The 26911-nt window shown below is 44.4% G+C and overlaps 2 long non-coding RNA genes across 2 annotated transcripts in view; both read left to right on the top strand.

The window, feature by feature from the left end:
* The window catches only part of LOC308577862, a 59113-nt gene extending 48550 nt beyond the window's left edge, over positions 1-10563 (top strand). The window contains exon 3 of the long non-coding RNA XR_014003729.1: positions 10547-10563. This is a non-coding gene — a long non-coding RNA (uncharacterized lncRNA). The remainder of the gene's footprint in view (positions 1-10546) is intronic.
* A 29-nt stretch (positions 10564-10592) lies between these two features.
* On the top strand, positions 10593-26504 carry LOC308577861. The gene is made up of 3 exons (XR_014003728.1): positions 10593-10656; positions 25394-25613; positions 26385-26504. It is a non-coding gene; the product is annotated as an uncharacterized lncRNA (long non-coding RNA).
* Positions 26505-26911: the final 407 nt, after the last annotated feature.

Below are 26911 nucleotides of genomic sequence, written 5' to 3'. Positions count from 1 at the left end.
GAGGAACCATTGATGAGCACCCTTTGGGTTCGGTCAGTCAGCCAGTTACAAATCCACTGAGTGGTAGCATAGTCAAGACCACATTTTACCAGCTTCTTTACAAGAATATCATGGGGCACCTTGTCAAATGCCTTGCTGAAATCAAGGTAGGCTACATCCACTGCGTTCCCTTCACCTACCAGGCTTGTAATTCTGTCAAAAAACGAGATCAGGTTAGTCTGACATGACTTATTTTTCAGAAATCCATGCTGACTATTGGTGATCACAGCAATTGAAGTCCCCCATTACTACTATCTCCCTTCCTTTTGCATGCTTGGCCATCTGTTCCAGGAAGGCATCTTCTATGTCCTCCATTTGGCTTGGGGATCTATAGTAAACTCCCACAATGAGGTCACTGTTATTCTTCTCTCCCTTAATTTTGACCCAAATGCTCTCAATTTGGCTTTGAGGTTTTAAATCTTGGATCTCTTCACAGGTATACACATCCCTGACATATAACGCTACTCCTCCTCCTTTCTTGTCTGCTCTGTTTCTCTGAAATAGATTGTATCCCTCCATTATTACATTCCAATCGTGGGACTTATCCCACCAGGTTTCAGTGATGCCTATTATGTCATATTTAGTTTGCTGTACCAAGAGCTCAAGCTCATCTTGTTTATTTCCCATGCTTTGCGCATTAGTGTACAGACATTGAAGTCCATTAATCATTCCCCCGTGTCTCTTATTTAAGGATTTTTTTCCTCCCACCACTAGGTCTGCGTGCTGTTTGCTCCATTTGGTCTATGACATTTGGATGATCATCTTCATCAATTGATAGACTCCTACCTTCAGGAGCACTGTCTCCCTCCCCCACATTAGTCAGTTTAAAGCCCTCCTGATGAGGTTTCTGAGAGTTTTGGCAAAAACATTTCTCCCAACCGTTGTGAGGTGCAGCCCATCGCTTGCCAGAAGTCCATCTTCAAGAAACTGCAGTCCGTGATCTAAGAATCCAAACCGTTCCTGTTTACACCATTTGCGAAGCCAGCTGTTCACTTCCACTATTTTTCCAGCACGCTTCCCGAGACATCGTGTCAGGCCCACAGATCACTGCTTCTGTTCCCCTCAGTAGGGAATCCCCTATCACCACTACACGCCTCCTCTTAGGTTTGGTCGGGGTTCTTCCGTGAGCTGTCCGTTCCAAGGTCGCCTGCACATTCCCTGAGGACTGACTTTGCTGCTCGTCTTCATATACCTGATTGACTGTAATGAGGGAGAGATCCTCAAATGGAGTCTGCTCTTCGTCTTCCATGCTAGGGGAGAGGACCTCAAAGCGATTGTGTATTTCTAAACAATCAGAGCGAACCCTGGTCCTCCTACTTCTTTGAGTCACGTTTCTCCATATATCTGGCTCCTGTGTTGGTGAACTAGCCTCCTTCTCAGGGGAGTCCCATGTCTCCTCCTTGGTGGAGACGGTGTGCTCTGTTGCTTCCAAGAAGAGCTCCAGCTCTCTAATTCTTTGGAGCGTAGCTACATGTTCCTCCAGTTGCTGGACTTTGTTTTTTAAGAGGGCAATCAACATGCAATTGCTGCAGGTAAAGCTGCCTGCAACCTTTGGCAAGATGGCAAACATTGCGCAGGAACCGCAGGCGACTGCAGCTGTTCCCTCCCCCTCCATCTTGAGAACGTGTCTTTGGGGGTGGCTACAGCGGTCCTCCATCATAAAAAGCGTGAAGACAGGACAAATAACTCCCCCCACAAAAAAACCTAGGTCTCCTCCAACAAACGTTTGAGACTAGCTCCCCTAAATCTAAAAGATGGATTAAGCTACCCTGCAAGCTCTGATAAGCTCCTCCAACAGCTAATCACCTGCCTCAACAGAAATCCTGCCCCCTCTGACCTTTGCACAGGGAGAACAGCTAATCAGCCACAAAGAAACACACACACACACACACACACACACACAAAAAAAAAAACCCACACCCCTTTTTGCTCCTTCTTCAACTGCTGCCCTGCAAGCTCAACTGCTGCCCTCAACAACCTCAGATATCAGGTTACATACGCTTCAGGTCACTGACTCCGCTAACCCAGAAATAGTGCTTCAGGTTAAGAACTTTGCTTCAGGATGAGAACAGAAATTGTGCTTCGGCAGTGCGGCGGCAGCAGGAGGCCCCATTAGCTAAAGTGGTGCTTCAGGTTAAGACCAGTTTCAGGTTAAGAACAGACCTCTGGAACGGATTAAGTACTTAACCCGAGGTACCACTATACAAGGCTGAGATGCTTCCTTTCTCCCAACAGCTTCACGGGCCCAGAGTGTTCCTGATAAGCATCACCAGTCTCCTCCTCAAAATACCCAAACAGAGAGACAGTCTTTAGACAGTCAGGGATTTGAGGTTAGAGTAGGAAAAGGTTTTTGGTTGCTGCACTTCTGCATTGTTACTTGATTTAACTTTTGGCCCAGTATTTAGTTCTGGTTTTTCTGGTATACTGCTGCATTATTTCCTCCTTCTAGTCCCAGCTTTTGCCTTCTCTTTGAGAGAAGATAGAATTTAATGATTTCAAACACCCATCCCTTCATTATTTTGTTGCTCAGTCTAACTTTTGAGCTGCCATCCTGTGTTGGGGATTGGCTTAGGAACAGTTGTATTTCATTTTTTTTCAGTCTCTCTTTTCTCATTACAGAAGTCAGGTTAATTTTGTTTTTTGATTTCATTTTGTTTCCTTTGTTCTCTGGTGATGCTCAGACAAAACTCTTTTCACTTTTAAAGCTATTTTTTACTCTAATGTATTAACTGGATTAATTTTCCCTGGACTTCCTTTGCTGGATTGATTTAAACTTCTGCTTTGAATAGTTAGCTGTTTTTCTTTTTCTCCCTTTGGAAACCTAATATACTTTTAGGGGGGTGGTGGAGGAGGAAGGCCAGGAGCAGAATTGTCTCAGCAATAACTAATTTTGCCTGCTCTAATCAATGCATGTCACCATATGCTTTAATACAGTTTTATTTCACATTTAATTCACAGGCTAATTATTGTACTCTTCTTTTCTGTGAAGATGCTGTTCCTTAATTTTTCTTACCCCTAAATTTCATTGGGCTGTAGCCAATGTTAGTCCCACTCAGAGTAAACCAATTGAACTTTATGAACATGACTGGTGTACATTAATTTAAATGTGTCTACTCTGAGTAGAGTGAGGTCAAGTGGGCCTTAGAAAGCACTGCAAATAACAAGGCCAGTGGAAGTGATGGTATTCCAGCTGAACTATTTAAAATTTTAAATGATGATGCTGTTACGGTGCTACACTCAATATGCCAGCAAGTTTGGAAAACTCATAAGTGACCAGAGGATTGGAGAAGATCAGTCTACATCTGAATCCCAAAGAAGGGCAGTGCCAAAGAATAATAATAATAATATAATAATAATAATTTATTATTTATACCCCGCCCATCTGGCTGAGTTTCCCCAGCCACTCTGGGCAGCTCCCAATCAGTGTTAAAAACAGTACAGCGTTACATATTAAAAACTTCCCTGAACAGGGCTGCCTTAAGATGTCTTCTGGATGTCAGGTAATTATTTATCTCTTTGACATCTGATGGGAGGCCGTTCCACAGGGCGGGCGCCAGTACCGAGAAGGCCCTCTGCATGGTTCCCTGTAGCCTCACTTCTTGCAATGAGGGAACCGCCAGAAGGCCCTCGGCAAAGGATCTCAGTGTCCGGGCTGAACAATGGGGGTGGAGACGCTCCTTCAGGTATACTGGACCGAGGCCGTTTAGGGCTTTAAAGGTCAGCACCAACACTTTGAATCGTGCTTGGAAACGTACTGGGAGCCAATGCAGATCTCTCAGAACCGGTGTTATGTGGTCCTGGCGGCCACTCCCAGTCACCAGTCTAGCTGCCGCATTCTGGATTAATTGCAGTTTCCGGGTCACCTTCAAAGGTAGCCCCACGTAGAGCGCGTTGCAGTAGTCCAAGCGGGAGATAACTAGAGCATGCACCACTCTGGCGAGACAGGCTGCGGACAGGTAGGGTCTTAGCCTGCGTACCAGGTGGAGCTGGTAGACAGCCGCCCTGGACACAGAATTAACCTGCGCCTCCATGGACAGCTGTGAGTCCAAAATGACTCCCAGGCTGCGCCCCTGGTCCTTCAGGGGCACAGTTACCCCATTCAAGACCAGGGAATCCCCCACACCAACCCGCTCCCTGTCCCCCCAAAACAGTACTTCTGTCTTGTCAGGATTCAACCTCAATCTGTTAGCCGCCATCCGTCCTACAACTGCCTCCAGGCACTCACACAGGACCTTCACCGCCTTCACTGGTTCTGATTTAAAAGAGAGGTAGAGCTGGGTGTCATCTGCATACTGCTGAACACCCAGTCCAAACCTCCTGATGATCTCTCCCAGCGTCTTCATATAGATATTAAAAAGCATGGGGGGGAGGACAGAACCCTGAGGCACCCCACAAGTGAGAGCCCAGGGGTCTGAACAATCATCCCCCACCACCACTTTCTGGACACGGCCCAGGAGGAAGGAGCGGAACCACTGTATGACAGTGCCCCCAGCTCCCAGCCCCTCTAGACGGTCCAGAAGGATGTTATGGTCGATTGTGTCAAAGGCCGCTGAGAGATCCAGCAGAACTAGGAAACAGCTTTCACCTTTGTCCCTAGCCCGCCGGAGATCATCAACCAGCGCGACCAAGGCAGTTTCAGTCCCATGGTGAGGCCTGAATCCCGATTGGAAGGGATCCAAATGGTCCGTTTCCTCCAGGCGTGCTCCAAAGAATGCTCCAACTACCGCACAATTGCACTCATTTCACACGCTAGCAAGGTTATGCTTAAAAATCTACAAGGAAGGCTCAAGCAGTATGTGGACCAAGAACTCCCAGAAGTGCAAGCTGGATTTCGAAGGGGCAGAGGAACCAGAGACCAAATTGCAAACATGTGCTGGATTATGGAGAAAGCTAGGGAGTTCCAGAAAGACATCTACTTCTGCTTCATTGACTATGCAAAAGCCTTTGACTGTGTCGACCACAGCAAACTATGGCAAGTTCTTAAAGAAATGGGAGTGCCTGATCACCTCATCTGTCTCCTGAGAAATCTCTATGTGGGACAAGAAGCTACAGTTAGAACTGGATATGGAACAACTGATTGGTTCAAAATTGGGAAAGGGGTACGACAAGGCTGTATATTGTCTCCCTGCTTATTTAACTTATATGCAGAATTCATGCCAAAGGCTGGGCTGGATGAATCCCTAGTTGGAATTAAGATTGCTGGCAGAAATATCAACAACCTCAGATATGCAGATGACACAACCTTGATGGCAGAAAGTGAGGAGGAATTAAAGAACCTTTTATTGAGGGTAAAAGAGGAGAGCGCAAAATATGGTCTGAAACTCAACATCAAAAAAACGAAGATCATGGCCACTGGTCCCGTCACCTCCTGGCAAATAGAAGGGGAAGAAATGGAGGCAGTGAGAGATTTTACTTTCTTGGGCTCCATCATTGCAGATGGTGACAGCAGCCACAAAATTAAAAGACGCCTGGATACAACCTACCGTAATTTTCGCTCCAAAACACACACTTTTTTGCTCCTAGAAAGTAAGGAAAAATGCCTGTGCGTCTTATGGAGCGAATGCACAGATCGGAGCCATGGCTGCCGTCAGTCAAGCAAAGCAGGGCTCTCACTTTGCTTGCTTTAAAGCGACCTGGAGCAGGGGAGGAGGGAGGGAAGGAGAGCCATGGCAGCAAAGCCGGCAGCAGCCGCTTACACGGGAGGAGGGACAGACGTTAAGCAAAAGTCCGCGCGCTCTCTAAACAGAGTAATGAGGCTGCAGAGGGACTGCAGGAAAGATAAAATTTAAGCAACCAGCAGCAAAATAAAACCAACCTCGAGCTCTGAGCCAGCGCAGTGAAAACCAGGAAGTAAAAAAAAAGGCTGGGGAGGGCATGAGGGAGAGGGGAAAACTTCGTCTCAGCTGATCGGCTGGGACGGAGCAGCTTGTTTTCAGGCAGGATAGATTTGAGCATTGTCTGGGTCCTAGTGCCCCTACCGCTTTTTTGTGCTCCATTCTATTGCTGCTGGTGGCTGCTTATCGTTCAGGCTGCAAGGAGGAGCGCTTTTACACAGCTAATGGCGAATCCCCTGCAATCCAAGTCCTCCTCTGTTATGTACGGAGTTGAATAGGATCCAAACTGCAGCAGTCTGATTGGTCCTAGAACAATAGGATCCAAAATGCAGCAGTCTGATTGGTCCTAGAACAATAGGATTCAGACTGCAGCAGTCTGATTGGTCCTAGAACAATGCAGCAGTATGATTGGTTGGCAGGAACCACCCAATCCTGCTCCAGATAGAAGTGAATCCACAACCTGATTGGCTTACAGTAGAATTCCGGAATTAGCCAATCATGTGCAGCCCATTGTGTAAATGATGTATATAAAGCAGATACTGTGAGGGGGCTTTCATTCATTCCTCCTCACCACTATGAGCTGAATAAAGAGCATGAAATCACTTTGCGACTCTGAGTATATTTCATCCTCACTTGCTCAAATCTATTCTGCCTCAAAACAAGGAGCGGAAGGAAAAGGCTGCAAACTGTTAAATGGAAAAAACCCCAGGCACAGGGCGAATACCTTAAGTATACCTTTAAAGCCACAGTGCTCTTTCCCTCCCTCCTCCCCACTCAGCTCGCGGAAAAGCTCCTCCACACCCCCCACGCGTGTTCCTTGTCCCTTGAGTTCTTTTCCTTCCCTCCCCACTTAAAACGTGGTTACAAAGCACGGATCCACATGGATCCTCAGGATTTTTGCATTGGGCTACCCCAAACTCACTGTCAGTTCACATGTCTGTGGCCACAGCATGAACCATAAAAATCATACATCCACTGTTTCGTTTAGAATATTTTTTCCTTGTTTTCCTCCTCTAAAAACTACGTGCGTGTTATGGTCAGATGCGTGTTATAGAGCGAAAAATACGGTAATTATGCATAATGTACTTTTTCTTTCTTTTATCCTATATAATTCCTTGTGAGTTATACTTCTATAGCCAAGAAGCTTGAATGCAGTCATTTTTTATCTGTTGTGGTGTCTTTATATATATATATATATATATATATATATATATATATATATATATATATATATATATATATAATAAATGATTCTGATTTATTCCTTCTTAAAACTGACGTGTTCTCTCTGGTTGTTGCCACTTGACCATTTAAGGCTTTTAAACAGAGATCTTCCTCAGTCTGCATCTCTATTGGAATAGCTTTTAGATCTTTTAATTATTTTATCACTTGTGTGTTTGGTGCCCTGGGTTCCTTTTGGGAGGAAAAGGGGGATATAAATTTAATAAATAATAATCTACAGATTCTGTTGTTTTCAGCTGGTGTCTTCTTAGGACAGCAGAGTCAGTTGCTCTCTCTGTTCTAGAATTTTATAAGGTCCCCCCCCCCAATTGCAGATCCTGTGCAAGCTTGAAATCACTCGCCTTATTACCCACTTTGAGAAATCAATGCAGGAGGAAGATGACAGTGACCTCTTCATTGTAGACAAAGATGGGGAAACGCAACTGTGCCATTATACGGATTCCAACTTTGAGGAGAACCTCAGAGTGCCATTGTTGGAAATGCTGAAGTACCCCTACCTGTTACTTCATGAACGTCTCAGTGAGTATCTGGTGGCACCTGAACATGATCCAGTTCTCCCCCTGCATTAGTAGTTCAATAAAAGCAGCTATGGAAAGTCTTCTCAGAATACAGCTGGAGGTGATATGTTGACTGGGATTTGTTTTTTTTGTTTTACTATCCCCCCCCCCAAAAAAAAACCTATTACAAAAGGAGTATTATTTTTATTTATAGAATATATATTCTGCTGCTCATCTAGGGTTGTCACCTTTGGTTGGGCAAAATATGGGACGGGGGGGGGGGGTAAAATTACTTTACCTGATGCAGAATGAAATGACTTCAAAGCAATCAATCAATGTTATTACGGCAAACAGCCAGCATACTAAACCAGAATTTATGCATAATTCTCTACATAAGCAATGAAAATGATAAATATGGGGTTTAACAATCAATATACTAATTGAATGTACTTAAAATGTGTGTTTAGAGGAATAAAATACCATAAAAGTGTAAAAGAATAGGAGTTTTAACTAAGAACTGTAGCGGTTTATAACATTTTATGCAGCTGTGTAATCTTTTGCTTTCTTTGACTTATGGCTATTGCATAAAATCTAGCTACATTTCCAATGCTGGTCATACTCATAGGGAAGACCCAATGAAATTTATAGATCTAAGTTAGCAATGCACATTAATTTCAATGACTCATATCCTCCACACATGCTGAATTTCTGCCTGACAGATGAATGGTAAATGTAGAACCCCAGCCAAAGAAAGAAAGAGAGCAACAAATTCTGTTTCTCTTCCTAACAGAGCTTTGCCTCCAACGTCCCTTTCTATATAGCTGCTAATGCCAATTCATTCACACACACACACACATGCCTCATAGTCAGACAAGTTCATCCAACCACTAGGGTTACATCTTTTCTTGTCACATATTTCTTAAAAAGCTTTCATGTGTTATCTATAGGCATTCATAGAATCATAGAAATGTAGAGTTGGAAGGGACCCTGAGCGTCATTTAGCGCTATACCACTGTTCTTCATCAGCTAGCAAAATGTACAGTGGTACCTCGGGTTGAGAACTTAATTCGTTCCGGAGGTCTGTTCTTAACCTGAAACTGTTCTTAACCTGAAGCACTACTTTAGCTACTTTATTGCCGCTGCGCCGCCGGCATGCGATTTCTGTTCTTATTCTGAAGTAAAGTTCTTAACCCGAGGTACTAATAATATTATAATAATAACATATTATTTATACCCCGCCCATCTGGATGAGTTTCCCCAGCCACTCTGGGCGGCTTCCAATCAAGTGTTAAAAACAATACAGCATTAAATATTAAAAACTTCCCTAAACAGGGCTGCCTTCAGATGTCTTTTAAAGAGAAGATAGCTGCTTATTTCCTTCACATCTGAAGGGAAGGCGTTCCACAGGGCGGGTGCCACCACCGAGAAGGCCCTCTGCCTGTTCCCTGTAACCTCACTTCTCGCAATGAGGGAACCGCCAGAAGGCCCTCGGCAAAGGATCTCAGTGTCCGGGCTGAACGATGGGGGTGGAGACGCTCCTTCAGGTATACTGGACCAAGGCCGTTTAGGGCTTTAAAGGTCAGCAACAACTCTTTGAATTGTGCTCGGAAATGTACTGGGAGCCAATGCAGATCTCTCAGGACCGGTGTTATGTGGTCCCGGCGGCCACTCCCAGTCACCAGTCTAGCTGCCGCATTCTGGATTAATTGCAGTTTCCGGGTCACCTTCAAAGGTAGCCCCACGTAGAGCGCAATTGCAGTAGTCCAAGCGGGAGATAAGCAGAGCATGCACCACTCTGGCGAGACAGTCCGCGGGCAGGTAGGGTCTCAGCCTGCGTACCAGGTGGAGCTGGTAGACAGCCGCCCTGGACACAGAATTAACCTGCGCCTCCATGGACAGCTGTGAGTCCAAAATGACTCCCAGGCTGCGCCCCTGGTCCTTCAGGGGCACAGTTACCCCATTCAGGACCAGGGAGTCCCCCACACCCGCCCGCCCCCCCAAAACCGTACTTCTTTCTTGTCAGGATTCAACCTCAATCCGTTAGCCGCCATCCATCCTCCAACCGCCTCCAGGCACTCACACAGGACCTTCACCGCCTTCACTGGTTCTGATTTAAAAGAGAGGTAGAGCTCAGTATCAGTAGAGCTGGGTACTATTTCTGGGTTAGCGGAGTCTTTAACCTGAAGCTTCTGTAACCCGAGGTACCACTGTATTGGGCAAACCAAGTCCTGCCTATTTAAACAGACAAGAATAGCTTCCCTAACCTGGTCACCATTTGGAGTTTCACCATTTGTCTAGAGGAAAGTAACCCAGTTATAGCGATTCTGCCAGTCTCTGCTTCCTCTTCCTCCATTTGTAATCTAAGGGGTAGCAAGTTTGGTCTGCAATACAGGGGTATAAGAAGTGCTGGAAAAAATGATGACTTTTTAAAAATCCCACAACCAGTTCTAACAATTGTAGGCGACATGTGCCCTCATAAAATATGCATTTAGTTCTGTGTGTGAGAAGGGCGGGGGGAAGCATCTTTCAAAAACAATTAATTGGCAGGATTAATAGAGGACACCAGGATTAACAGAAGACATCAGTGATCACTTGTATTCACACAGACCAGAGCTGCTGCTTTTGGGACAAAACACTAATAATAAAAAGGTAGGGGATCAAAACAAAGAAAGCCCCCTTCCCCAAATGCCTGACCATGTGATTCATTTTGCAAACAAAACAAAGCGAAGCTAAACACACTCCTTTCTGAACTTCATGAAAAGGCGAGTCAGGTTCCCTTAAGACGCTTTATAGGATAAAACCATCTGCATAGTGACTGTTCCTGTTCTATGATTCTTTGAGGATGACTTTCATCTTATGCAGGGATCATTTGCCTTCATATTATGGTGGTTCCAACAGCCCTAACATTTGGCGTTCTCTTTTTTAAATTGTTAGGTGAGCTGTGTGTGGAGGCTCTTTGTAAAATGGAGGAAATCAACTACTCCTACCAGGTGGCTGGGAAACACCCTGGGATCTATCTGCTCATGGTACATCCTAATGAAGTGGTGAGCTGCTTTAATTTCCTTTTTCCGGTTATTCTTTTCTTCCTTTTCAGTTTTGCTACGTAGGATTAAGCTGTCCTAAACAGATGACAGATGAAATAGATCCTCCTTGACACAGTGCACAGTTAAACTATGGAACTTGCTCCCACACAGTGGCATGTGGTCAATGGACATGGGGGACTAGGCTAGTCCCCTAAATCAGAGGTTTTCAACATGTGTGCCTTCATAGTCTGAAGCAATAATGCTTCTGATTGCCAGTTGCTGGAAACCACAGGAACGTAGATGCTCTTGGGCTTGGGTCCTGCTTGTGGGTTTCCCACTGGGGCATCTGGCTGGACACTCTGAGAAGAGGTTATAACAACAACAACAAATTTATTATTATTATTATTATTATTATTATTATTATTATTATTATTATTATTATTATTATTATTTATACCCCGCCCATCTGGCTGGGTTTCCCCAGCCACTCGGGACGGGTCCCAACAGAATATTGAAAACACGATAAAACATCAAACATTAAAAACTTCCCTAAACAGGGGGTGCCTTCAGATGTCTTCTAAAAGTCAGATAGTTGTTTATTTCCTTGACATTTGATGGGAGGGCATTCCACAGGGTGGGCACCACCACTGAGAAGGCCCTCTGCCTGGTTCCCTGTAACCTCAGTGTCCGGGCTGAAAGATGGGGGTGGAGACGCTCCTTCAGGTATACTGGACCAAGGCCGTTTAGGGCTTTAAAGGTCAGCACCAACTCTTCGAATTGTGCTCCGGAACATTCTGGGAGCCAATGTAGGTCTTTCAGGACCAGTGTTATTTGGTCTCGGCAGCCACTCCCAGTCACCAGTCTAGCTACTGCTTTCTGGATTTGTTGTAGTTTCCGGGTCACCATCAAAGGTAGCCCCACATAGAGCATATTGCAGTAGTCCAAGCAGGAGATAACTAGAGCATGCATCACTCTTGCAAGACAGTCCACGGGCAGGTAGGGTCTCAGCCTGCATACCAGATGGAGCTGGTAGGCAGCTGCCCTTGACACAGAAATGACCTGTGCCTCCATGGACAGCTGTGAGTCCAAAATGACTCCCAGGCTGTGCCCCTGGTCCTGCAGGGGCACAGTTGCCCCATTCAGGACCAGGGAGTCCTCCACACCCACCCACCCCCTGTCCCCACAAAACCGTACTTCTGTCTTGTCAGGATTCAACCTCAATCTGTTAGCCGCCACCCATCCTGCAACCGCCTACAGACACTCACACAGGACCTTCACTGCCTTCACTGGTTCTGATTTGGAAGAGAGGTAGAGCTAGGTAACATTTGCATACTGATGAACACATAGCCCAAACCCCCTGATGATTTCTCCCAGAGGCGTCATATAGATGTTAAAAAACATGGGGGAGAGGACAGAGCCCTGAGGCACCCCACAAGTGAGAGCCCAGGTTTCTGAACACTCATCCCCCAACACCACTTTCTGGACACGGGCCAGGAGGAAGGAGCAGAACCACTGTATAACAGTGCCCCCAGCTCCCAGCCCCTCTAGACGGCCCAGAAGGATGTCTTGGTTGATGGTATCAAAGTTTGCCCTGCGCCTTTGGGGGAAGCAGCCAGCACCTGCCCGCCCACCCTGAACCCATCCCAGGGTGGTAGATTACTGCCAGTTTTTTATATTGGATCGTAGATCACAGCCTACTTGAAGATAGACATGCCTGCCCTAGGGTAACCAAACTAGGTGTCTCCAGGAGAACATCTGCTACGACTTGAAGCAGCTTGGGCAGGGAATCCTTGGTGCAGCGGGGAAGTTGGTACACCAAAAGAAATCCTGTACTGCCCCTATTGCCCAACTTCCAGAACATGCACTCAGTAAACTGGGTCTTCCCAATAGGACGCCCGGTGTACGCTAATGACTTCCTAAAAATCACTGCAACCCCCCCTCCCCACCCATATGACTGTTGAATGGTTTCTTTAAATGTAAAGGTTCATCATTGTTCCACTCCATGTGTATGTCTTTAAGGGGCCAGAGCAAGGGCCAGAGCAAGATAACGAGACCCAGCTTTACAGCTGTGAAACGTAGCAGGTGCTGCTGAGTTGTATTTGATTAAGGCGTGTCAGCATTTGGGTAGAGTATATAAGGAGCAGCACCTAGCTCTCCCATTTACCCTGGGGGATGGGTTGGTGGTTGGGTCATGTTTGTTTGTTAATATATTTAGTGTAAATGGAGTTTTTGTTTTTCTTATTAAAACCTTCTTTAAGTTATTTTTTGAGTCCTTTCTTTTTAATGCATGATCTCCCCAGCAAGCTCTCTGCAGCGTCACTATACTGCAAAAAGACAACATCTTTGGTTATGGGCCCAGCTGCTGAGTGGATGACTGCATATTTTTGGACTCTGAGAAAGGTTTGAAAACTCCTTCTCCTGTTAGCGTAGTTTTTGTGGGTCTGGAAGAGTTCCAGAATGGTTGACTGGGTTCCTGAAGCTGAGAAGGCTCTGGTCTTCCCACAGCTGACAGATGAGAACTATAGTTTATGGTCTTTTCGGGTGGAGGCACTTTTGACCTCTAGAGAAGTATGGAACTATGTAACTGATGACCCTCCTAACCCTGTAACTAATGCTTGGTCGAAAGGAGATGCAAAAGCCAGGGCGATAATTAATTTGGCAGTCAGCGACCAGCAAGTAGTCTATATAAGAAATAAGAAAACTGCCAAAGAAATGTGGGACAGTCTTGCAGCAGTGCATGTTAGAAAAGAGTCAGCGTCTGCATTGACGTTTTTCAAGCAGTTGTACCAGACGAAGTTGCAGCCTGGTGGTGATTTGGCAGCACACTTGAGACGTCTGGAGGCAATACGCGGCGAGTTAATTCGAAGGGACATGGAGGTACTTGATATTCAGTATGTTTTTATCATCCTTTGTTCCCTTAATGAGGACTTTGATGGTATAGCTAGCCAGATATCTGCCGTTCCACCAGCACAATTAACTGTGGAAGGGGTAACGGCAAGATTAATGGGCGAGTTGGATAGAAGGGAGGCTTGTGCCATAAGCACTCCTGTTTCCAGAAAGAATGAGGAACACCATATGCAAACCTGTGGTGATACAACTGCATTTAAAGCTGCAAAGCGTTGTTGGTTCTGCAATAAGCAAGGACATTTTGCAAGGGACTGCAGATCCAAAAGAAAGCAAAGTACTCCCAAGCCTGTTTCTGTTCATCAATCACGGTCGTCAGCCCAGCAGCCGGCATCGTATAGTAGGGACAGAAACGAGCCGCGAGCTTTTCACGCTCGGACTAAAGATCGTAAAAGAATTAAAGATGCCAAGTGGAAGTCTTTTGTTATCGACTCAGGAGCATCGCAGCACGTTTGCAACGATCAAAGCTTGTTTATTTCTTTCGAAGAGGAAATTGGTAATGTACATTTAGCCAATTCACAAGTCCTGCAGTCGCTTGGCAGAGGTACTGTTAAACTTGACTCTTTAAACATTACAATAGCGAACTGCATTTACTGCCCGTCAATAGACAATTTATTATCAGTAAGGTGTTTTGCTCATCAAGGGATAACTGTGCGTTTCTTAAAGTCAATGTGTGAGTTTTTCGAGGGGAACAAACGTCTATTATATGCCCGGGAATCTGATGGTTTATATAGACTGTATTTTCGAACCTACTCCCAATCGCCTATAAATTGCAGAGCAGCACAGTCAAGCCAGGGGTTGAGGAATGTAAGGCCACATTCTGGGTGTGTCCACATGGCGCACAGAATTCTGGGACACCTGAATTTTGCTGATGTAATTAAGACACAGAATATTGTCAATGGCCTCAACTTAAAACCATGTAAATTCTTTATGCAGTGTCTATCCTGTTGCAAGAATAAGATTAAGGTTGCACGCAAGGGTAGGTGCTCAGATAGGAAAGTAACTGAGCCATTTGAGCGTGTACATTGTGATTTAGTTGGGCCACTCCCACCATCATTAGGAGGTTCTAAGTACTGGCTTACTCTCATAGACCAGTATAGTAGATATTGTTGGACTTATGCAATAGCTGAGAAGTCCCAAGCATTTGAGAAGTACAAGGTTTTTTGCAACTGGGTAAAAACGCACTTTAACAAACCTATTAAGAACCTGTTTTCTGACCGGGGTGGGGAATTTGTTTCTGAAGATTTTGAGAAATTCCTGGAAGCGCAGGGGACTACTCATGAGTTATCTTGCCCCCGAAGTCCCTGGCAAAATGGGCTTGTTGAAGTTGTGCAGCGTGACCTGCAGGCAGGGGTTAAAACTTATCTGCACGATGCTAATCTGCCCAAAGACTTTTGGGCTGAAGCGCTCCATGCCTTTTGTTATGTTAGAAATCGCAGTTATCATTCTGGTTTAGATGTTACCCCCTATGAGAAGCTGTTTAAAAAACGCCCTAATCTGAAATACCTACGCATTTGGGGTTCAGATGTAATTATGCATTATCCTGCTAAGCAGAAATTGGGTGAACGTAGTGTTCAGGGAAAATTAATGGGCTACCAGCAGGGGGCGTACAGAATTTACATACCAGCAACTGGCAAATTTCATATTACCAGAAGCATGATACAAACTGTAAATTGGAATGGGGTTGCTATTTTCCAAGATACTGATGGTATAAATGATACTGAGGAAGAAGAGGAAGAAGCAGCAGCAGGAAGAGGAAATGGTGATTCTGAACTAATAGAAAAAGACAAAAAGCCTGTTGAATCTGATAATTTGTTTGACTTAAAGTCACAGGCACCTGAGGGGAGGTTAGATTCTCTTGAGTTTTCTGACCGTGAGCTTAGCCTACAGGCACCTCTTCAGTCTGACAATGATGATTTACAACCTGAAACTAGTAGTTCACTGAGTCCCATTAAGTCTGAGGAGTCTGACTCTCCTTCCGGACTGAGACGTTCAGATAGAAAGAGGCAGAAACCACAACGATTTGCAGATGAACATTTTAATACTGTGTATGCCAATAAGGTGGTTTTTGAGCCAAAAAGCTACAATGATGTTCAGAATTTACCTAAGCACCAAGCTGTAAATTGGTATAAAGCTATGAACTCCGAGATAGCTTCTTTAAAAGAGCATAACACTTGGTCTCTTGTACCACAAACCCCAGATATGAGACTTATTGATTCAAAATGGGTTTATAGAGTTAAAATGAATGACAAAAATGAAGTTGTAAGGTACAAGGCAAGACTAGTTGCTAAGGGGCTTTCAACAAATTCCAGGCAAAGATTATGATTTGTGCTATTCACTAAGTGTAAAATATGAAACAGTTAAGCTTTTGTTAAAAGATGCATCACAACGTGGACATTCTGTTTATCACCTAGATATAAAAACTGCATATTTGTTTGCAGATTTAAAAGAACAAATTTTTATGCGTGTCCCTGAAGGCATAGAGGCTGCTGAAGGTTTGGTATGCAAATTAAATAAATCCCTTTATGGTCTGCACCAAAGCGGAAGGAATTGGCACCAAACTTTAGCAAAAGAATTGCTAGATATTGGTTTTTCACAAGGAAAGGCAGACAATTGTGTGTTTATAAAGGAAAGGGCAAACTCTGTAACAAAAATATGTGTGTATGTAGATGACGTGTTAATTTCTACAAAAACCAAACAGGAATATGAACAGGTAGTTTCACAGTTACAGAAGAAATTTGATGTGGTGGAATTAGGCATAGCTAAAAATTACTTGTCCATGCAAATTGAGAAAGGCAATAATGGATCTTTTCTAGTTCATCAAACTGCAAAAATTGATGATCTTGTGGAAATGCTATGTTTAGAAAATGCAAATGGGAAGGAAACGCCTATGGTGTGTGGTTTCACCTTTACAGGTGAAGATAAGCCATTTCCTAACAAAACTTTGTATCGTTCTGCTATAGGCAAGCTAAATTTCATTCAAAGAATCTCAAGACCAGATATAACTTATGCTTTTCACTTTCTGGCAAAATTTGTGGAAAAGCCCACTACGCAATGTTTCTATGCTCTTAAGAGAGTGGTGATGTACCTTAAACATACCAAACATTATAGGTTGCAGTTTACATCAAGTATTGACAAAGGTTTTGAAATTTTCTGCGATGCATCTCATGCAGTGGAACAAAATAATTGCAGGGGTGTGTCTGGTATGGTGTTTTGTTACAACGGTTGTCCATTTGAATGGAAGTCCCAGACACAAACCATTATTTGTCTCTCCACAACAGAGAGTGAATTATGTGCATGCGTTCAGGCCACTCGTGATGTAGAATGGTATCTGCAAGTATTCGCAGACCTACAGATGCAAGTAACACTACCAGTAAAAGTTTACCTTGATTCCCAGAGTGGACTTGCTATCCTGTGTTCAGAGACCAATACGCAGCGCACTAGAGTCTTAAGATTACGTTTAGAATTTGTAAAGAAACTAATTGCTGATGAAATGGTTGTATTTAAATATGTTCCAGGTAACAGTCAAATTGCAGACATTTTTACGAAAGCACTTCCAAAGGTTACACATGAAAAACATGTACAAAGTATGCTTTATGTTTCTGTTCCACAATGATGAACCGCAGGGGAAATGTTGAATGGTTTCTTTAAATGTAAAGGTTCATCATTGTTCCACTCCATGTGTATGTCTTTAAGGGGCCAGAGCAAGGGCCAGAGCAAGATAACGAGACCCAGCTTTACAGCTGTGAAACGTAGCAGGTGCTGCTGAGTTGTATTTGATTAAGGCGTGTCAGCATTTGGGTAGAGTATATAAGGAGCAGCACCTAGCTCTCCCATTTACCCTGGGGGATGGGTTGGTGGTTGGGTCATGTTTGTTTGTTAATATATTTAGTGTAAATGGAGTTTTTGTTTTTCTTATTAAAACCTTCTTTAAGTTATTTTTTGAGTCCTTTCTTTTTAATGCATGATCTCCCCAGCAAGCTCTCTGCAGCGTCACTATACTGCAAAAAGCCAACAATGACCTGGGTGGCTGTGGGTAAGAGAAACCTGGTGGACAAGCAGCGGCAAGGACAGGCCCATCTGCTTCATCCAACCAAGTCAGGTTACACATGCCAGGTCAAGTCCTCCATACTGGAGTAGATAGATGGGCCTGTTAGAACACGCTTCCTGCAAAAGGATGGTTGCTTCAAGATTGCATTACTACAATGCACTCTATGTGTGACATTCCTTGCGCTTGATCCAGAAGCTGCAGTTAGTGCAGAATGGTGCATCATGGTTGCTGACAGGAATGAGACCGTGTCAGCATATAACACCTATGCTCACATACCTGCACTGGTTGCCCATTTGGTATATAAAACACTGAACAGCTTGCAACCAGTTTACTTGAGAGATGGCCTTACCCCATATATGCCCATTTGACTGCTTCAGTCTGCAGAACTGACACCGATACAGGTGTCACATAATACTCGTTCTGCCGTTGAAGGAAATCAATCTTTTAGCATGGCAGCACCTACACTTTGGGGCTCCCTGCCTACTAACAATACTGTACTCTTTTCAGCACCTGCTAAAAGCCAAGAAGAACACCATTCCAAAAATGAGTTTGACGATTCCCTTGCCTTTGATGAAAAGAGACACTTAAACTCTTTTTTAGCCCTCCCTTACCAGTCACAGGAAGAAATCATTAGCAGAATGACTTCCTTACAATACACCCTTATTCACTTTCGGCCTCCAGAGAAAGCTAATACAACCACGGATCAAATTATGGAAATAATGTCTAACCAACACAGAGGTAAACAAAGGGAAGAGGTGGAGAAACCCCCCCCCCCATAAACAAAGATAATCAAATTGATAAGGAACACCCTCCTATCAGAGAGTATAACTATGCTGTCCCTTCAAGTTATTCTATAACCTCTGTTGAATGGCTCCAAAGAAGATTTCTTAATCTGGAAGAATTAGCTCTCCCTGACCTGAAATCAACAACCCAAATTCTAACTACTAAAAAGGAGTTCTCTAACCCTTTGATAGGAGGCGGGTCTGTGTTTGTGGACAAAGTTGGGGAATCAAATCAAATTGTAGAACTGGATTGATATAATGATTCTTGTAATGAACAGTTCAATAGAGTTTTCAGCACCCAGTGCCACACAAACCTGGGGGGGGGGGGGAGAGACACATGAAGTTCAAGCCTTGTCTGACTATGAAGTTATAACTCCAATAAGGAATTCAGCAGGCCAGCCGCACAATCAACCTGTCCTCAACAATACATGCAAGGTCTTATCATGGAATGTGGCAGGATGGTCCCCCAAGTTAGAAGATATGAATTTTAAAGAATTCTGCATAAATTTTGATATTCTCTGCCTACAAGAAACTTAATAAAAACATTTCTTCCAGTAGCACCTTAGAGACTAACTAAGTTAGTTACTGGTATGAGCTTTCGTTTGCATGCACACTTCTTCAGAACATTATCTGTTGCTGGAATTCAGAAGCTGACAAAGACTTGACCAGCAATGAACTTTTTATTGCTTCACACACAGAGATAGCCAGACACACTCCACATTAGTAAGTTGCAGGATTGAGTTTCCGACTTCTCCTTCCCTCTTTTAAGCCTCCCTCCCGGCAGCCTTCTGTGACTCAGCTCTAAATTGCTTTGCCCTTTTCTCTGCTCTACCCTCTCAAGCTCTGAAGGGGAGAGGGAAAGGGGCTGGAACAGAACTGTCTTGCAGAGCAGGAGACGTAGCCCTGTCAGAGTCTGTGCCCACACTGAGCCAATGTCAGGAACTGGCTAGATAAGTAGTGCTGGCAGCCAGTTAACCAGGAGGGACCAGGGAGTGACACTGGGGAAGAAGAGGATTTTGAGCCTGGTTCAGACTGGTGGGACATGGAAGAGCAACCCACGGAGGGAACTAGCAAGGAAGCATCAGAGCTGGAGAGTTTTGGGGAGGGGGGTCCTCTGGTTTCCAGCAACAGACGGTGGCCAACGCCTTCGCCAAAGACAATTTGGCTGCGCCGAGGGAGTGAAGCACCAGGATGGAGCTTTTTTCAGAGAAAGATGGCCAAGTTCTACGTCAGTGCCACGACAGCTCGCTTCGGACAGCATAAAACCTTGTATCACTTGATGTGGCAGGTTTTGGTTTTTCAAAAAATCATTTTTATTGGTTTTCCAATAAAAACAGCCAATCAACATATCCGGATCATAATCCAATTAAAAATAATAAACTAAAAATTTTAAAAATGACAGAGCTTGCAGGGCAGCAGCTGAAGAAGGAGCAAAAGAGTTTTCTTAAGTGTGTGTTTCTTTGTGGCTGATTAGCTGCTCTCCCTGTGCAAAGGTCAGAGGGGGCAGGGTTTCTGTTGAGTCAGGTGATTAGCTGTGGGAGGAGCTTATCAGAGCTTGCAGGGCAGCTTGATCCATATTTTAGATTTAGGGGAACTAGTCTCAAACGTTTCTTGGGGGAGACCTAGGTTTTTTGGGGGGGTTATTTGTCCTGTCTTCACGCTTTTTAAGATGGAGGACCACTGTAGCCACCCCCAATGACACGTTTTCAAGATGGAGGGTGAAGGAACAGCTGCAGTCGCCTGCGGTTCCTGCGCAATGTTTGCCATCTTGCCAAAGGTTGCAGGCAGCTTTACCTACAGCAATAGTATGTTGATTGCCCTCTTAGAAGACAAAGTCCAGCAACTGGAGGAACGTGTAGCTACGCTCCAAAGAATTAGAGAGCTGGAGCTCTTCTTGGAAGCAACAGAGAACACTGTCTCCACCAAGGAGGAGACATGGGACTCCCCTGAGAAGGACGCTAGTTCACCAACACAGGTGCCAGATATATGGAGAAATGTGACTCAAAGAAGTAGGAGGCCCAGGGTTCACTCTGATTGTTTAGAAATACACAATCGCTTTGAAGTCCTTTCCCCTAGCATGGAAGACGAAGAACAGACTCCATTTGAGGATCTCTCCCTCATTACAGTCAATCAGGTATATGAAGACGAGCAGCAAAGTCAGCCCTCAGGGAATGTTCAGGCGACCTTGGAACGGACAGCTCATGGAAGAACCCTAACCAAACCTAAGAGGAGGCGTGTAGTGGTGATAGGGGATTCCCTACTGAGGGGAACAGAAGGAGTGATCTGTGGGCCTGACAAGAGGTCTCGGGAGGTGTGCTGTCTCCCCGGGGCTAAGATCCAAGATGTAACTGAACGACTGCAAGGAATCATAAAACCCACTGACAAATACCCCTTCCTCTTGGCTCATGTGGGAACCAATGGCACTGCAAGCAATAGCCTCCAGAAGATCAAAAGAGACTACGAGGCTCTGGGCAGGAAATTGAAGCAATTAAATGCACAAATTGTCATCTCATCTGTCCTCCCAGTTGAACGACGTGGCCCAGGGAGAGAGGGAAAAATAGTGGAAGTGAACAGCTGGCTTCGCAAATGGTGTAAACAGGAACGGTTTGAATTCTTAGATCACGGACTGCAGTTTCTTGAAGATGGACTTCTGGCAAGCGATGGGCTGCACCTCACAACGGTTGGGAGAAATGTTTTTGCCAAAAATCTCAGAAACCTCATCAGGAGGGCTTTAAACTGACTAATGTGGGGGAGGGAGACAGTGCTCCTGAAGGTAAGAGTCTATCAATTGATGAAGATGATCATCCAAATGTCATAGACCAAATGGAGCAAACAGCACGCAGACCTAGTGGTGGGAGGAAAAAATCCTTAAATAAGAGACACGGGGGAATGATTAATGGACTTCAATGTCTGTACACTAATGCGCAAAGCATGGGAAATAAACAAGATGAGCTTGAGCTCTTGGTACAGCAAATTAAATATGACATAATAGGCATCACTGAAACCTGGTGGGATAAGTCCCACGATTGGAATGTAATAATGGAGGGATACAATCTATTTCAGAGAAACAGACCAGACAAGAAAGGAGGAGGAGTGGCGTTATATGTCAGGGATGTGTATACCTGTGAAGAGATCCAAGATTTAGAACCTCAAAGCCAAAGTGAGAGCATTTGGGTCAAAATCAAGGGAGAGAAGAATAACAGTGACCTCATTGTGGGAGTTTACTATAGATCCCCAAGTCAAACGGATGACATAGATGATGCCTTCCTGGAACAGATGGCCAAGCATGCAAAAGGAAGGGAGATAGTAGTAATGGGGGACTTCAATTACCCGGATATTTGTTGGATGTCAAACTCAGCCAAGAGCATAAGGTCAAACAGATTCCTCACTGGCCTTGCAGACAACTTCATTGTCCAGAAAGTGGGAGAAGGAACAAGAGGAACAGCCATTTTAGATCTGGTCGTAACCAATGTTGATGACCTGGTTAGTGGGGTAGAAGTGGAAGGATCATTAGGCGCGACACCTGGCTTGAGAGCAGTACATGTGAAAAGGATCTAGGAGTCTTGGTTGACCACAAACTTGACATGAGCCAACAGTGTGACGCGGCATCTAAAAAAGCCAATGCAATTGTGGGCTGCATCAATAGGAGTATAGCATCTAGATCAAGGGAAGTAATAGTGCCACTGTATTCTGCTCTGGTCAGACCTCACCTGGAGTACTGTGTCCAGTTCTGGGCACCACAATTCAAGAAGGACACTGACAAACTGGAACGTGTCCAGAGGAGGGCAACCAAAATGGTCAAAGGCCTGGAAACGATGCCTTATGAGGAACGGCTAAGGGAGCTGGGCATGTTTAGCCTGGAGAAGAGGAGGTTAAGGGGTGATATGATAGCCATGTTCAAATATATAAAAGGATGTCACATAGAGGAGGGAGAAAGGTTGTTTTCTGCTGCTCCAGAGAAGCGGACACGGAGCAATGGATCCAAACTACAAGAAAGAATATTCCACCTAAACATTAGGAAGAACTTCCTGACAGTAAGAGCTGTTCGACAGTGGAATTTGCTGCCAAGGAGTGTGGTGGAGTCTCCTACTTTGGAGGTCTTTAAGCAGAGGCTTGACAACCATATGTCAGGAGTGCTCTGATGGTGTTTCCTGCTTGGCAGGGGGTTGGACTCGATGGCCCTTGTGGTCTATTCCAACTCTAGGATTCTGTGATTATAGTCCAGATTGTAATTATTAATTTTCCCGGGCTCTCCATAGTCTGGACCTTTGAAGCATATCTCCAAATCTTTGTTCCTGCCTCTTCTCGTTTTCATATTTTCCGCCTTCTGATCTCAACGCTTTAAAGTTCTCCGTCCCTGACTCTGCGATTCTCAGTCATGTCAGAAATCATATATCCTTTCATCTGTTGAATACAGCTTTATTTGTGTATATATATATTTTCAACTGTTTATTTGCCAGTGCAGCTTTCCCTGACTCCGTTCCAATCTTCCAATCCGGGCTGTTGTCCAAGCTTTTTGTTTGAGATTTAATAACATAGTAGCTTCCACATTGTTAAGTTATTACTGTAAATTGTTAAGCATACTGTTTGTAATAATGCAATGTAAATGAGCTGTATTCCACAGATATAAGTCATTTGGCGATCAATCAGTCTCTCGGAGACCACACAATTCCCCCCCTCTGTGCCCTATGGGGGGGCTGCTAGAAATCCATCAGCCTTCTCTCTCGCTCATAATGCAATAAACTTCTGCAAACAGCTGCACTATATGTTATCCCAAATTGTTATCTCCAGTCATTACAAAGTCAGCCAGCAAATATTTCCCACTTCTCTCGAAAAGGGAGGAATTCTCATTTTTCCGTGCTGGGTCATATTAACAAGCGCCATCTTGTTTCTACATTTATCTTTATCAAGTCTTTCAAGTCTAAGTAAAGCTGTGCAATTGAATACTTGTTGTGCTCTGGGACCCAGTGTCCTGCTGCGTGCACCTTGATGCAAGCTGACAATTTCAGATGCGGCAGTTTTGGTGGCTGTGGGTGCCTGAGGACGTCAAGGAGTAGGTTCACGCCTGCAAAAGCTGTCAGTGTGCCAAGCGGCCTCAAGAAGCCCTGGTGGGGCTACTGCAACCCCTGCCTACACCGCAGGGGCCCTGGGAGACCATAGCCATGGACTTCATTACTGAACTGCCGTCCTTGTGACAGCAGACTGTGATCTGGGTGGTGGTGGACCTGTTTACCAAGATGGCACATTTTGTGTCTTGCAAGGGGCTTCCAACAGCCTAAGAGACAGCCCAGTTCTTCGTAGATCATGTCTTCAAGCTGCACAGTCTGCGACAGCGAATTGTGTCTGAAAGAGGAACCCAATTCACCTCCCAGTTCTGTAAGAAGGTCATGCAACTTCTGGACATGGAACTGTGCCTCTCTTCAGCTCATCATCCGGAGACCAACAGAGAGGCAGAGAGAACCAGCAACACACTGCAGCAGTACCTGTGTTGTTACGTCAGTTACCAGCAGGATGACTGGGTGGCCTTGCTCCTCTTGGCCGAGTTTGCATATAAAGAAGTCTGATCCATCTTCTTTAACTTTCCATATGCTGGTGGAATCCCACCACTCCAAATGGTTGGCTCGCATTGAAAGCAGAATCAGAACATGTGGCCTATCACTCGAGTCGCTGCTTATGCTCCCATAATTGGAAGCATTCCAGACAATCAAGTGCAGAATCCTAGAGATTGAATTCCAAGCCCTTAGCAGTACAGCCAATAAAACCTGTTCCCCATTGGGGTTGGGAATTCTACCCTCATTTGGCCAGGGCCCTCCATATTTACATTACCTTTATGCTCCCCACCTAAGCAGAGCTATTTCCCTCTCAAGATTTCACATCTTGCCATCTAGTAAGATGTTAGATTCTTGAAAATCCCTTATTCTGAAAGGTACTGCCCTTGTGGCACAAAACAGGCTGTATCTATCACACACGTTTTATTTCATTGCCCAGTTTATGCAAAAATAAATGATTAGTATTTGGCCCCCTTATTGAAGGAGGGGATCTTCCAGGGTGACCTATCTGTTGAATAACTGTAGGAATGACTTGGAGAATGCAGCAAGATTTTGGAGTGACGCCATGAAATTACGTCACCATAGGTCCTAAGAGCCACCTTTGTATCTCACAACGTCTGGACAGTTTTATCCTAAAGTGCCTCCTACTATGTTTTGTTACCTGTGTTGTTTTCCAATCCATGTATACGACATACTCTTACTATGCCAATAAAGGAGATTGATTGAGAACTAACTTATACTTAAGAGTACACCCATTGAAGTTAACAAACCTAAGTTGATCGTGCCTGTCAGAGGACTGCCATCAAAAGGGGGGAGGGAGGCAGGAACGATAGGGAAACAGTCGCCTAGTTTTCGCAAGGGAATCAAACATAAGGAAAAGAGGAGGAGATTGGGGATGTCCAGCTTCTTATGATGGGGGGGGGGCGGAAGAACCCACTCTTGGAATCTGCTACTGACTGAGGCAGACATGAACTTTGGACTTCTGCACTGTACATAGTTTGCACCAAATAAAACCTATAAAAAGGCAGGTCGGAGTCCTGGCTGTTTACTCGTGAGCAACCATACGCATCCTTGACAGCGCCCATCAATTTCAGTGATCCTGCTCTGCATAGGACTGACACAGGATACAACCCAAAGTAACATCCAAACTGTTCTACATTGTTATTAACACAGTTCTATTTTTAGTAATTCTGCCCAGAATCTTTTTTTAAAAAGGTTGTTGTTAAAAGGTGGTCTCTTGTCCCTCAGTGTCTAGGGTGGTTGGGAAGTGAGGAGGCTAGGAAGTTCACAACCTTCAAATAAGCATTTCTAGAAATAGATATCTAGGCTGTCTGGTTTGGAATTTGAACCTTTATCTTACGCTTTATAATAGTTGCTTTTCATGCCAACTTGCTTCCTGCCCCAATTTGTCTTAACAATTACTGTTGTGATTCCTTACTGTAGTAATTCCTAGTGTCCTTCCAAACCCACAGATTCGTCAGTGGGCCATCCTGAAAGCCAGGAGCCTGGGGAAGGTGGACAGGGACGACTATTACAACATCCAGGAAGTGTTGACGTGCTTGTTCAGAGTCATAGAGCTGGACCACTTTGAAAACTCTGATACTTATAACCTTGCAATAGTTGAGAAGGGGAATCTTATCTTGTTGCCTCGCCATCTGTATGATACCACCAGTTACAAAAACTACTGGCTAGGTGAGTAGAAGCAAGCTGAGATGTTAGGCATGAACCATTCTAGAGAGTGGTAGCATTGTAGTACAGCAGAGATGGCTAAACCTTTTTGTCTTTTGGTACAACCACCCCACACTCAGTCTGTGTGTCTTCCCCTCCAGTGCATGCATGCATGCACACACACACACACACACACACACACGGAAAGCTACCTTACACTGAATTTGACCATTGGTCCATATAGCTAAAAGCTTACTAACCTGTGGTCTTAGATGTTGCTGGAATATGTTTCTCATAATCTTGGACTATTAGCTTGCCAGTTGGGGCTGGTGGGAATCGTAGTCTAATAGAATTTAGAGGGCTGCAGGCTTGCGCCCTGAGGCTCCTTTTCTCCTGTTCCTTGTAGAATGAAAACTTTCCTTCCTTTACCTGTATCAAACATTTTTTGTGGCATTTAACTGTTGCATATATCATTTATAAAAATTACACCATCTCAACTATGTTTGTGCAACCTGTTCAAAGAAATGTGTAATGAAAAACAGGGGAAGCTAACATGATGCCCTCCAGATGTTGTTGGACTCCCAACTCCCATCAGCCCTAGTCAATATGGTCTGCTGCCAGGGATGATGGGAGCTGTATTCCCAAGCTCTAGAGGCCTCCAGAGATTAAAAGTTTGAGTGGCATGCTAGCAGGTGCAATTACAAAAGTAGGTTTTGTTTTGGTTGTGGATTAAGATTGGGAGTTAAGCCAACACCCAGTGATAGCTTCTGAACTTTCTCATTTGCATTGTTGTAGGTATCTGTACGTTGTTGATGGTGCTGGAAGAACAAGCCATGGATTTGTTGTTGTTTGGCCCAGACAAGCAGATTGACTTCATGCCGTGCATAATGAAGGCCATGAAGAAACCAACAGAGGGTAAGTAACTAATAATCATTGGGGGCAGCGATACAAGCAAATTAAAAACAGTCTGAGTGTCCACTCTCTTAAGGTAAAATCATTCCTTTCACAGAACTTGTACGCCAAGTAACTTACTTAATGTGGAAATGTTATGGTATAGTATATGATGGCTGACAGCTAGTTTCTTTTTTAAAAAAACTTTTTTATTTATTCAAAATGAAAAAGTAAAAGAAAAATCATTATTCCATTTTGCATATCATACTTTGGAAAAAAACAAAACAAAACCCATATACACAAAAATAAAGAAATACTAAAACTTTCACCCGTGTAGCTTCCCTCCACCACAACTTGACATCCTTTATACTATAAATAGTTTAACATTGTGTCTTGTATTATCCAATATATATCCATTATTAATTTTACCT

This window comes from Podarcis bocagei, assembly GCF_964188305.1.
Source record: "Podarcis bocagei genome assembly, chromosome: W".
NCBI classification, from domain to species: Eukaryota; Metazoa; Chordata; class Lepidosauria; order Squamata; family Lacertidae; genus Podarcis; species Podarcis bocagei.
The sequence above is the reverse complement of the archived record's forward strand: the minus strand, read 5'-3'. Positions and strand labels throughout refer to the sequence as shown.